A 12,123-nucleotide genomic window follows, 5' to 3' on the forward strand; every position below is an offset into this window, starting at 1 on the left:
GAAGCATGCTGTCCCTTCTTTTTAGCCATTGCAAAAAATTGACAAACTAGGGAGAAGCTCTGCAAAGCAGACACACCACATAGCTGTACAACCTCAGAGGACACCACTAGTTGGCAGGCTGATGCCTGAGGGTTGCATCAAGTGGCTTCTAGCAGCAGAAGCTGGAACTACGACGGGCTTATCCAACAGAGAACGTTTCCAGTTACTTTTGGGTACCTCCTCCTATATACACACATACATGTGCACGTACACACGCACATACACATATGTATGTGTTTGTGTGTGTATAAATAAATATGGCATGACTGTGTGGTTAAAGAGCTTACTTCCCAACAATGAAGTTTTAGGTTCTGTCCCCGTGTGGCACTTTGGGCAAGTGTTTTTACTATGGTCCCAGGCGAACCAAAGCTCTGTGAGTGGATTTGATAGATAAAAATTGAAAGAAGCCCAAGGAAATGGAGTAAGTAGTAGGTATGACATATGTTTCAAAAGACATTAAATGAATTTTACATAACTTTAAAATTCTCGTCACTTTCATGTCCATTATCATAAAAGTATTCACCAAGAGAAATGAGGTAAAAATTCATACAATTTCAACAGTGGATGTTGAAATGGAGGCATGAAAAAGGTCAAGCACCCTTTCGTATTGCTGCCTTAGAAACAATCTTCAGTGAAGTGGGAAAATGTATAGCTTTAAGACAGTTAGTTCCTCATCTGTATGAATGGAGTTTATAGGGTGGTTATGGAGAGTTCACCGGTGACTTGTATTATCACTATAATAATATTAGTCACTTATGAACTCTCTCCAGCCACACCATAAACTCTATTCATGCAGATAAGGAACAGACTTTCTTAAAGCCATACTCCTTTCCACTTCATCAGAGTTTATTTTTAAAGAGGCAATATGATTTGTTGCTTGACCTTGTCATACGTGCACTCCCAATTCCACTGTTGAAATTGTATGAAATTTTTTCCTTTCTTTTGGTAAATTCTTTTACAAAAATAAATCTGGAAGCAACAGGTAGAAAAGCACCTGATGACAAAGAACACTGAACATCTATGAAGCATCTTTAAGTTAAATAATATTCATTTGGTGTGTCTTCTGAAACATATGCAGTACAGAACTACCTACTCCATTCCCTTCAACCACAGATTCATTATTGCATTATTAGTATCTTTTGCCATTATATACTGGAGTTGTCTAGTGATAGTCATCTTATTTAAATTTCTAATTTGATATGGGACATGAATATATATTGATTGATAGGCTTTATTGATTGATTATCATCTACTTTGTGTCATCAATACAAGCCTTGTCTGTATTTGAAGCTAACCAATTGTTTATACTTCAACCATTTTGGATCTCCCTAATTTATGTATGTATAAATGTGTGCAGGTGTGTGTGTGTGTGTATGTTTTTGACCTTCTCTATGATCAGGTGTGGCTGTGTGGTAAGAATCTTGCTTCCCAATCACATGGTTCCAGGTTTAGTGCCTCTGCATGGCCCTTTGGGCAAGTGTCTTCTACTATAACCTTGGGCTGACTAATACCTAATGAGTAGAGACTCCATAAGATGTACCTTGTGTAAGCTATGGACACATAAGAGGTGTAGCAATATCAAAGAAAGGCTAAATAGGAAAGTAGTTTTTGTGTGTGGCAAATGCTCAGGGGGCAATAAACACAGAAAATGTGCAGAAAACAGCTTCCATCACATGCCAAGGGGAAAAAAACTAGAAGTAGTTGATAGCTTCCATTACTTGGGTGTCCAAGTCAGTAAGAGGGGGTGGATGCTCTGAGAGTGTAGCTCTAGAATAAGAATAGCCAGAACAAAGTTCAGAGAACTCCTACCTCTGTTGATGACAAAGGGCTTCTCGCTCAGAGTAAAAGGTAGACTGTATGATGCATGTGTATGAACAGCCATGCTACATGGCTGTGAAATATGGGCTGTGACTGTTGAGGACATGTGTAATCTTGCAAGGAATGAAGCTAGTATGCTCCGCTAGATGTGTAACGTCAGTGTGCATACACGACAGAGTGTAAGCGCCCTGGGAGAAAAGTTGGACATAAGAAGCATCAGATGTGGTGTGCAAGAGAGACGACTGTGCTGGTATGATCATATGTTGCATATGGATGAGGACAGCTGTGTAAAAAAGTGTCACACCCTAGCAGTAGAGGGAACTTGTGGAAGAGGTAGACCTAGGAAGAGCTGGGATGAGGTGTTGAAGCACAACATTTGAACGTTGGGCCTCACCAAGGTGATGACAAGTGACCGAGACCTTTGGAGATATGCTGTGCTTGAGAAGACCTGGCAAGCCAAGTGAGACCATAACCATGGCCAATGCCAGTGCAGCATAACCAGCCCATTTAAGAGCACCCTTCAATCATTGGGCAATAAACTGCGCTTGCAAAGACCTGTTGAGTCAAGTGAAGTCATTGTCATGGCAGATGCCAGTACTGCCTGAGTGGCACCCATGCCGGTGTCACATAAAAATAACCATTCAAACGTGGTCATTGTTAGTGCTACCTGATTGGCTCTCATGCTGGTGGCACGTAAAAACCACCATTCAAGCGTGGTCAATGCCAGTACTGCATAACTGGCCCTCATGCTGGTGGCATGTTAAAAGCACCCACTACACCCTCAGAGTGGCTGGCTTTAAGAAAGGCATCCAGCTGTAGAAACTTTGCCAGATCAGATTGGAGCCTGGTGTAGCCTTCTGGCTTGCCAGCCCTCAGTCAAACCATCCAACCCATGCCAGCATGGAAAGTGGACGTTAAACGACAACGACAATGATGATGAGATATAATATATATATATATATATATATATATATATATATATATATATATATATATATATATTCAAAGAAAAAGTCATTAAATAGTGCAAGACAGTAGTATTGCTTCCTAGTAAAAGAAAGCACCATCAAATTGTGTGTGTGTGTGTATAAGCACACACTTGCCCATTCATTAAAACAAACTGTGCTTTACAAAACAGAAGACTAGATATGGTTTTTGTTGATAAAGAAACTACCAAACATTAAATAATCATCACTGTTATATATATAAAGACAACACTTTTACCTTTAAAGAATTTTGATAAAATTGGTAAGTACTCTGAAGTTAGGTTAGAACTCCCAAGACGCTGTCAAAGAAGGGCAGATGTGAAAAGAACAATAGTCAGAGAAACTCAGCACAATTTTCTGAAAGCTTTCATTCTACCATAAACAACTTCAAATAAAAATAACACCATACAAAAATATCAATGTTGGTCAGAATTGCTAATATTCTAAGAAAAATATTTTCTGTGTGAAGTCTTCAGATGTTACAGAGAGAAGTATTATTTTCATTTCCAATGTCTACACTGTGTATTCAGCCATTAACAAATTTTTATTATTATTATTGTTGTTATTATTATTATTATTATTATTATTATTATTAGTAGTAGTAGTAGTAGTAGTAGTAGTAGTAGTAGTAGTAGTGATTTCTTGTATTTGCCTGCAGGGCAATGGCTGATGGGGACAGTTGATAAATTACAAGGACAAAGATAATTGTGGCAATTTATATACGAAGTTGAATGTGTAAAAAGAAAAATTTAGGTGAACTACAATAAATTTTTAAAAAGGATGAAATATAAGGATAAGATATTCAAATAATGAAAATGTGATACTTCCCTTCTGATACAAGAAGATGTCCAACAAGGCTGATTGAGGAACTCTGCAGATCCAAGATCACATTGAACACCAAGGGCAAGGACCCTCTCTAAACATCTTACTGTGATTTATAAGTACATACTTAGAGTTGTCCCACCCACTCTTGGTATCTTCATAACTCACTCACATCTAAACAAATTCACTTGAAGACAGCACCTCCTTTTCTGCCTTCCCATTTCCCAAGTGAAACTTGAAACTGTTATTGACTACAAGGTACCAAGATATTAAACAGAGTACCTGGATTAAATACAGAACAGTGGGTATTAAGACTGATTAAGCAAAAGGAAATCACACATACAGTTGATTGTGAAGATCTCCAATAAGGGGTAGAAACCATCCAAAATAATTCAGGGCATCCCATACAAAGCCCAAATGACATTGATTCATAGACTGTTTAACAATCTTCTGTATTCTTTTTAAAACTTTTTCATGTACATGCTACAACATATACAGATAATTGAATGCACAAGGATCCTTGAGCACATTCCCAGCAGCTGTCAGACAATGCTGGCTGTAGGGTGCTATCACCAATGCCACAGCAAGATCCTGAGGGTTGTAGTAGACACCAGAATAGGAATGTTAATCTAACACTTCTGCACAATGCTGGTGTGATGGTGATAATGTCAATTGCCTGAACTACCTCCATAAGCTTGCTTTTTCAGGTTGACTTGTAGCTGAAGGTCCCAGAAATGTTACCGCAACATTGTCAAGGTTGCACATGGTGCTGATTTCAGAAGCATCCAAGCAGGTGATTCTGTTAGAAGTCTCTGTTCCCTATGAGAACTTTAATGGAAAGGCAAATGAGAGGAAGATCAAAATATACTGCGCTGGTGGAATTATGTCAAAACAATGAGTGGTAATGATCCCATTGAGATAGGATGCAAAGGGATAAAAGGCCAGCTCCTCTGCATAGCCTAAAACATGAGTAGAAAGCTATCAAGTTGGCTAAGTGGGTAGTAGAGTTTGCTTCAGTGTGTCCCCCCTATTCCCATCTCAAAATACATGGATACTTGTCCCTCCTGTATTGTCTTTTAGCTTTTGTTTGTTGTGTTCACTATGTGTGTGTGTGTGCATACACACACACACACGCGTGCGTGCATAGGATATCAATCTCATAAATTTATTGTTTTTCTTTCATTTCAAATTTTCTTACATATACAATGTTATGCATAATGTCATAAGCCACTAATTTTGCACCTGAGTAAAATCACACCAGCTGAATGTATTACCTGTGTATGCCACACTTACATATATATATATATATCATAGCTGTTACTTTGTTGAAGAGTTTTATGTATTATTATATAAAAATATTTGCATTAATGTTGTGTGTGTATTTATACATACGTACATATATGTATGTGTGTGTGTGTGTGTGTGTCAGCATATACACACACATGAAAATTATCAATCTCAGTTGTAGATCTATTGTTTGTCTTTGATCTCTAATTGTCCAACATACAAATAACATTATGCATATTGCTGTATACCACAATTTCTTTTATATATCACTCCTGTGTAAATCACACTTGTATATGTCTTACCTATGTATGTCACACCTATTCATATATCACACCTATTTATATATTACACCTGCCACCTAACAGGAGAAATTGGTTTACTGTTATGTAAAAATATCAAGTCTGTGCCATTGTGGTGCACAACAATTTGTTAAGTAAAGAAGATATATTGCAAAAAAAGAAAAGGAAAAAGTTAATAGAAATTATGTTTGACAATTAGTACATTTAATTGTTTATAGATATTGATTACATATTTTGATGCTTAATACAAATTATATTGATTCTGTTGTTTACTCTATCTGATGTATATCTATAATGCAGTACAGTGCATTTGAGTGTAGTACATAGCAGTATATATAGAACTATAAAGTACAGGACATACAATAGTGTACCATATAGCACAGCGTACTACCAAGCAGTGCAGTACTATGAATTACAATATGTTATTGTATTTTATGGTTTGCACTGTTTTGTAGTCATATGATACTGGCATACCCTCAGTGTTGAGTATGAGTCTTCACCAGATATAAATTTTATGGGACTACATGTAACTGTGTAGGCCAAGTTTGGTTGCACATTGGGCATATTTTGTCCCACAGGGGAAGAGGCACTGTCATGGTCACTTTTTATGTTCATATTTATCATTGGGATATCTGGTTTGTGCTGTATTAAAGTGTTGGGCTACACCTTTGTGTTGATTATTTACCAACAATTCCCACATTCATGCTATGCTTTTTCTAATTTCTTTGAGTACATCTTTAAATCACTTCCTTTATCTTGTATGCTCTTTCTTTTGTTCAGCTGTGAACAAAATATCTGCACATTATTTGCATGACAAGGCCAGTCTACCAATGCTGGTATCACATAATCATGGTTTCAGTGCAGAAGATATTGACTTACTAAGGTGCTGAGCTGGCAGAAACGTTAGCACACTGGGTGAAATGCGTAGCTGTATTTCGTCTGCTATTACATTCTGAGTTCAAATTCCGCTGAGGTCAACTTTGCCTTTCATCCTTTCGGGGTCGATTAAATAAGTACCAGTTGTGCACTGGGGTCAATATAATCGACTTAATCCGTTTGTCTGTCCTTGTTTGTCCCCTCTGTGTTTAGCCCCTTGTGGGTAGTAAAGAAATAAGAAGATATTGACTTACTTAAGAATGCAGATGTACTTCCATGTTTTCTACCACTGGATATGCAAGATTTTCATGAAACATTTCTGATCGTATACAGAAATGTTGCTTATATTTGGTATAGTCTTCAGAGACTTTGAAGAAGAATGGTTGCAATAATTACCTTAGACACCATACGTTTGGCTGTTTATCTTTGATCATAATCATCGTATACCTATTTCCTCATGTGACCAAATGTTTAAACTTACATATTGTTTTCAGTATTAGGTCTTTTGAAATTTCTGTTCTATAGAAGGTGGCTGTGCCCTACACTTTACACCATCTGTCTGTAACAAGTGGGTTCCTGTTTGTTGCATGCTTATTGATACAAAAGCTTTTGTTTACTTATGCTGAGATTTTAGAAAATGTCATGGTTAGTTGATCTTCAGGGCATAAATGATAACATGCAGTGCAAAAACATACTATAGTAATGTGCTATAAGCTTTTGCACTGTAGAATATACAACCACTCTATTCATTACTGTATACTACCATTCTGTACTGTACAGTACCATGCAGTACATGACTACTCAGTGCAGTTCAATGCAATTATTAACACATTTTTTTCTATCTTCACAGTATTTTTAACTGCTGAGCAGACTTTGGGCATTGAAATATGAAGAGTAAACAGGTTGACACCAAAAGAGTAACTGTCTATAAAACATTAACTAAAAAATCCCCAGCCATCCTATACCTCCATGGGAAAGTGGATGTAAAAACAATGGTGATGATGAATATAATGTGAATTTTTCATATATTTGTAAGAAGATAATGAACATTAGGTTTATATTTTCAAGTGTATAGATATGTTTAGCTGTGTGTATGTGTATATTATATATACTAGTGTAACTGCCTTTAAGAAAAGGGTATTTTTTAAAAGAAATAAGCTAAAAATGGTATTTAATAAATGCATTGACATTACATATATGTAGTACAGACTTGTAAAGCAAAAATAATTATATCTTTATTTAAAATACTTCAGCAGGTTAGATTCAGAGGTAATTAGATACGAGGAACATTTTTTTATAAAGTAATATTTTTTAGGTTAAAACAATAAAAACAGTTAATTGTATAAGATTTTTTTCCAACTATCATTTTAACAAGTCAATGGTGAACCTGCACCATCAAAAATGACAGCAGTTCACACATATATTAAGCCATTCATATTCATGACTTATGCTAAGGAATGTGGAAAAAGTATGCAACATCTACTGCCCTCAGTTTAGTTACTTTAGTTCATATGTAATGGAAATTTTCATCCCTTAAAGAAGTTGAACTAATGAAAAGTACAAGTTCAACTTTAATTATCCCATGAATGACATTGAGATGATCATTAAGATAGATAAGTCCATGAAAGAGGTACACACTTATAATAGTACCAAGGTGGTTTATATAAATTTGGTATTATAAAAGAAACAACAGGTTGTAATTTTTCAAAAGAAAAAAACTGTTACTTAAACTGTGTATAATGTAGCAACATTAAATGAATTAATAATTTATGAAAAGATTTAGCTGGTTTGGATCGTTGAGTAAAATAATAGTGGAGTTACAGATTTTCAGCTGAATTGTGTGATTGGGTCATTTATCATCATCATCATGTTCTTTATTCTTTATGTTCTTCAACAATATATAAATCTTACTTAAAGTAGCTCACAATTTGTAGCATCATTAAGGGTTGCTAGTGTAATTAAGAGATATCATCATAATGAAAGTTTAACAGTGTAAATGGTATTGGTGCAATCAAGGGGTGTTTATGTAATAGTCATCAAGTTAACAATATCTTTTTTTTTAATAATATCTGTAACTATTTGCTATTCTAACTGGCTGCTTCTTTTTGTAATTTCCAAACACTTTTCACAATTCTTCAATGACTTACGACTTTCCTGCCAGTGCATATTTGCAGCTTTTACTATCATATAATTCAGATGATTTTTTTTTAATAAATTTCCCTCTTGTAGTGAATAAATACATAACCTTTTGTAAAGGTTAATGGGAATAACAACTTTTAAGGTAAATCTTGATGTGTTGGGTTACTGTTAATAAAATAGTCTTTCACTATTTCACATCATCATGAATATTTATTGACATTTGCCAGTTTAGCTGAAATCTTCCAATTCTGCTTTATTGAAAATAATGTTTCTTAATTAAGCCACCAGTACTATTAATTTAACATCTGTAGTCAAATATAATAATTTTGATTTTGAAGAAATTTTACAAACTGAAAAGTTTTCATCATCATCATCATCATCATCATCATCATCGTTTAGCATCCGTTTTCCATGCTAGCATGGGTTGGACGGTTCAACTGGGGTCTGTGAAGCCGGAAGGCTTCATCGGGCCCAGTCAGATCTGGCAGTGTTTCTACGGCTGGATGCCCTTCCTATCGCCAACCACTCCGTGAGTGTAGTGGGTGCTTTTTACATGCCACCCGCACAGGTGCCAGACAGAGCTGGCAAACGGCCACGAACGGATGGTGCTTTTATAATTTATCAATATATACAAATGTTCAAATCTCAATAATATTTCTAGCAAATATAAATCTTTATATGTATATGTTTTCAAGCTATTTCAAATGAATGCTTATATATTATCATTCTTGTTTTATTTTAAAATTTTGCCTTGATCAATATCTTTAAATTGTCAGATACTAACTATAATACTAGAATAACATTGCCACATAAAATACTTGCTATGACTTTTAATTTCATGTTAGCTACCTTTCTTTCAGAGGTAACTTTTCAGGAAATAAACATAGTTATTGTAGTTTATATTACTCATTTATAAATTTGAGGAGCTTTACATATACTGGGACTCTCAATTTCTGATGACACTTCATGGCTACTTAACATATATGACATTGCAAATCTCTTCAGAATCAGAAAATATTTCTACTTTCATCAGCTATCAACCCATTACAAGGCACTCACATCAAAGTACTGCCTACATATCTAGGATAGAGTTGTTGCTAGAATCATACAACCCTCTTAAACCCACATTAAAGTACTACTCACACATCTGGGACAGTGCTACTGTTATATATACAAACATTCTGGTACCACATTTGAATTCTAGCCACATATCTGAAACATTACTACTGTTACACACGTACATTGGCATACACACACATGTTTTAGACACCCACCAATCTCAGTGACTAATTGATAACTATTCACCAACCAACACCCACGGTTATCCCAAGCCCACAGATGTGCTGTATCTTCCTTATTTCTTATAGAATAATTACAATGACTCCTACACTTCTAAATTCAAAAGCTGTGTATGACCACCACCACTCAGTGCATCCTACTTGTTATACTCCAAAATCTGAACTAAGCATGCATTCAATTCCTCTTTAGAAATGCAGCTCTCATGAACTTCCAACCTACTCTCATCAAAACAAGAAAACTTCAATTTTGCCCATTAACTGTACCAACCTTTAAAAAATATTCTAAAAAAATGAATATTTTCTACCTTTTCACTGATTCAAGACGAAGCTTTTTGATCTTCTCTTTTACTAACTAGAGAATCTAAATAAAATTATCCACTTGTATATAAATGTTTATTTCAATAATATTCTTCTCAAAAATGGAAATATCATTTCAATAGTTATAATAAAAAAAGAAAAACAGCTTTATTAACAATATGTAAAAAAAAAAAGTTGCCCTTATATATCTCATTAAAATACTGAGAGGCGTTTAAAATGTGTAACATTGGAGATGATGCTGATTTAATCTTCTGCTGTGTATGAATATGTATGAATGAACGTAAGTGAACGTATGTAAATATGTGAGTGTATGTGTATATGTGCAATGTCTCCATGTGTATGTGAGCATTTGTGATTATATGTATATATGTGTATGAGGAGGCATATGTTTATACACATAGGCTTGTGTGTGTATGCATGTATTAATGGTTTTACATGTGTGGGTGTGTACCTATACATGTGGGTAGGTGTTTATTTAAAAAACCATTCTTATCTATTAAATGATTATATTTAGTATATTTGTGAGATTACAGATTTATCCAGTTTTATATATATTGCATCCATTTATATTTAAATGAATGCAATCCTTTAATTCTATCATATTTATTGCTCTATTCATTGTGCCATCCATTCTACTGAAGTCAAATTCAGTGAAACTACTTTCAATATTTCCTGTTCTTACTGTAAAACATCATCGGCCTATATAAAGTTCTCCCTATTGACAACTATAATTTACTGATCTTACCACCAATTCACCTTTCAGAAATCCCATCTTTCTCTTCATTTTGTACTTTCTGACAGTAAGAGGAAAACCTCTGACTCTCAATTGACAGAAAGGCACTTGCTGCCAACAATCGTTACCATCTGCTTACTTAGTGCTTTACTACTAAACAGCTGCCTGGTATTCTGTAGAATCTTTAACAAAAATTCTTCCATTGAAGCTGTACTTGCCAGACATTTTAAATGTTTGTAGAATTGGCTTTGAAATGAATACAAGTGTCTTTAGAATATTGTTCTTAGATTCTTCTTTGTTTCATAACATCTCTCTACTTAAACGTTATTTTACTATCATTGTTTATATTCACATGTATTATAGAAACTATTACGCTACTTTAACTAGCTTAGCTTCTAAATTGTTGCTGCTTCTGCTTCTCTAAAGAGGATTACATGGGTTTATTTTAATCTTTCCCCCCTCTCTCTCTCATTCTCTGTCTCTATTCACATATCTACCTGTCTCTCTCTATGTTAGATTATTTTTCCTTGTACCTTTTATTCAAATATCTCCTCAATATTGCTATAATTAGCTGCACTGTTAGATTTTTCTTTCCCTTTGCAAATAAATTAGTTGAACAAATTTATAATAATCATACATATTACTCATATTCAAAATTTCAGTTTACTACATGGTAACAATGATTGAGTGGAGGTGGTAGTTGGTGGTTATATCAATGATGATGGAGATGATGATTATTTATTACCTATTTGTTGTTGCCATATTCCACTCCCACCCCAACTTCTTCAGTTAATTCACATATTTCTATAAAAAATCCCACTATTTATGTCATTTTCATATGAATAAATATACATGCATGCATTCAAACATGCATCTTTATATGCATGTAGATATATATGTTTGTAAGTAAAATTAGTGAGGCAGTTTTCTCTTTCTCTCAGCATACACACGCACATGAATATATTTGTAATTATATAGTCTATATGTATTAGACATGTTTAATAGATAACAGATTGATAGGTAACCCCTATAACTAATATCAAAATATATGTATTCACTTTTATTTGCTTATAAGTGAGAAGCTGTACAATTACTTCTTGCTACCTAAAGCTAGATCTTGCACCTCTGTAGATAACATTGAATGCATTATTATTGATAGATACACAACTTTTGATGAAATGGTTTTGCCAGTTGTTATTTCAATAGTTTATTGATAGCCACAATCTACAAGATAGCTGTGAAGTTGCTGATCACTTACTTAGTACTTTTCATTCACAGCTGCTGTTAGAGGCATGGAAGTATAATTAATTGTCATTATGAGGACAGAGATGCGTGGAGGAAATGTGGACTCCACAAGCTGCAGTGTGACCAACCTGTCTAGGAAAGCAGTAACTCCAAATAGAAATTAATTTATTGTAGAGGACCTTGTTGTCCTCTCTCTCATGCCAATGATATGGTAAAATGCACCTAGCCCATGCTGTAAAGTGTTTGGTGCTAGGAAGGGTGTC

General features: G+C 34.7%; 1 protein-coding gene across 2 annotated transcripts in view; it reads left to right on the top strand.

Moving 5' to 3' along the window:
• Positions 1-12,123, top strand: part of LOC115216733 (low-density lipoprotein receptor-related protein 6-like) — a 719,088-nt gene that overhangs the window by 167,761 nt on the left and 539,204 nt on the right. The gene's annotated exons all lie outside the window — the stretch shown is intronic.

The sequence above is a fragment of the Octopus sinensis genome, linkage group LG1, assembly GCF_006345805.1.
Source record: "Octopus sinensis linkage group LG1, ASM634580v1, whole genome shotgun sequence".
NCBI classification, from domain to species: Eukaryota; Metazoa; Mollusca; class Cephalopoda; order Octopoda; family Octopodidae; genus Octopus; species Octopus sinensis.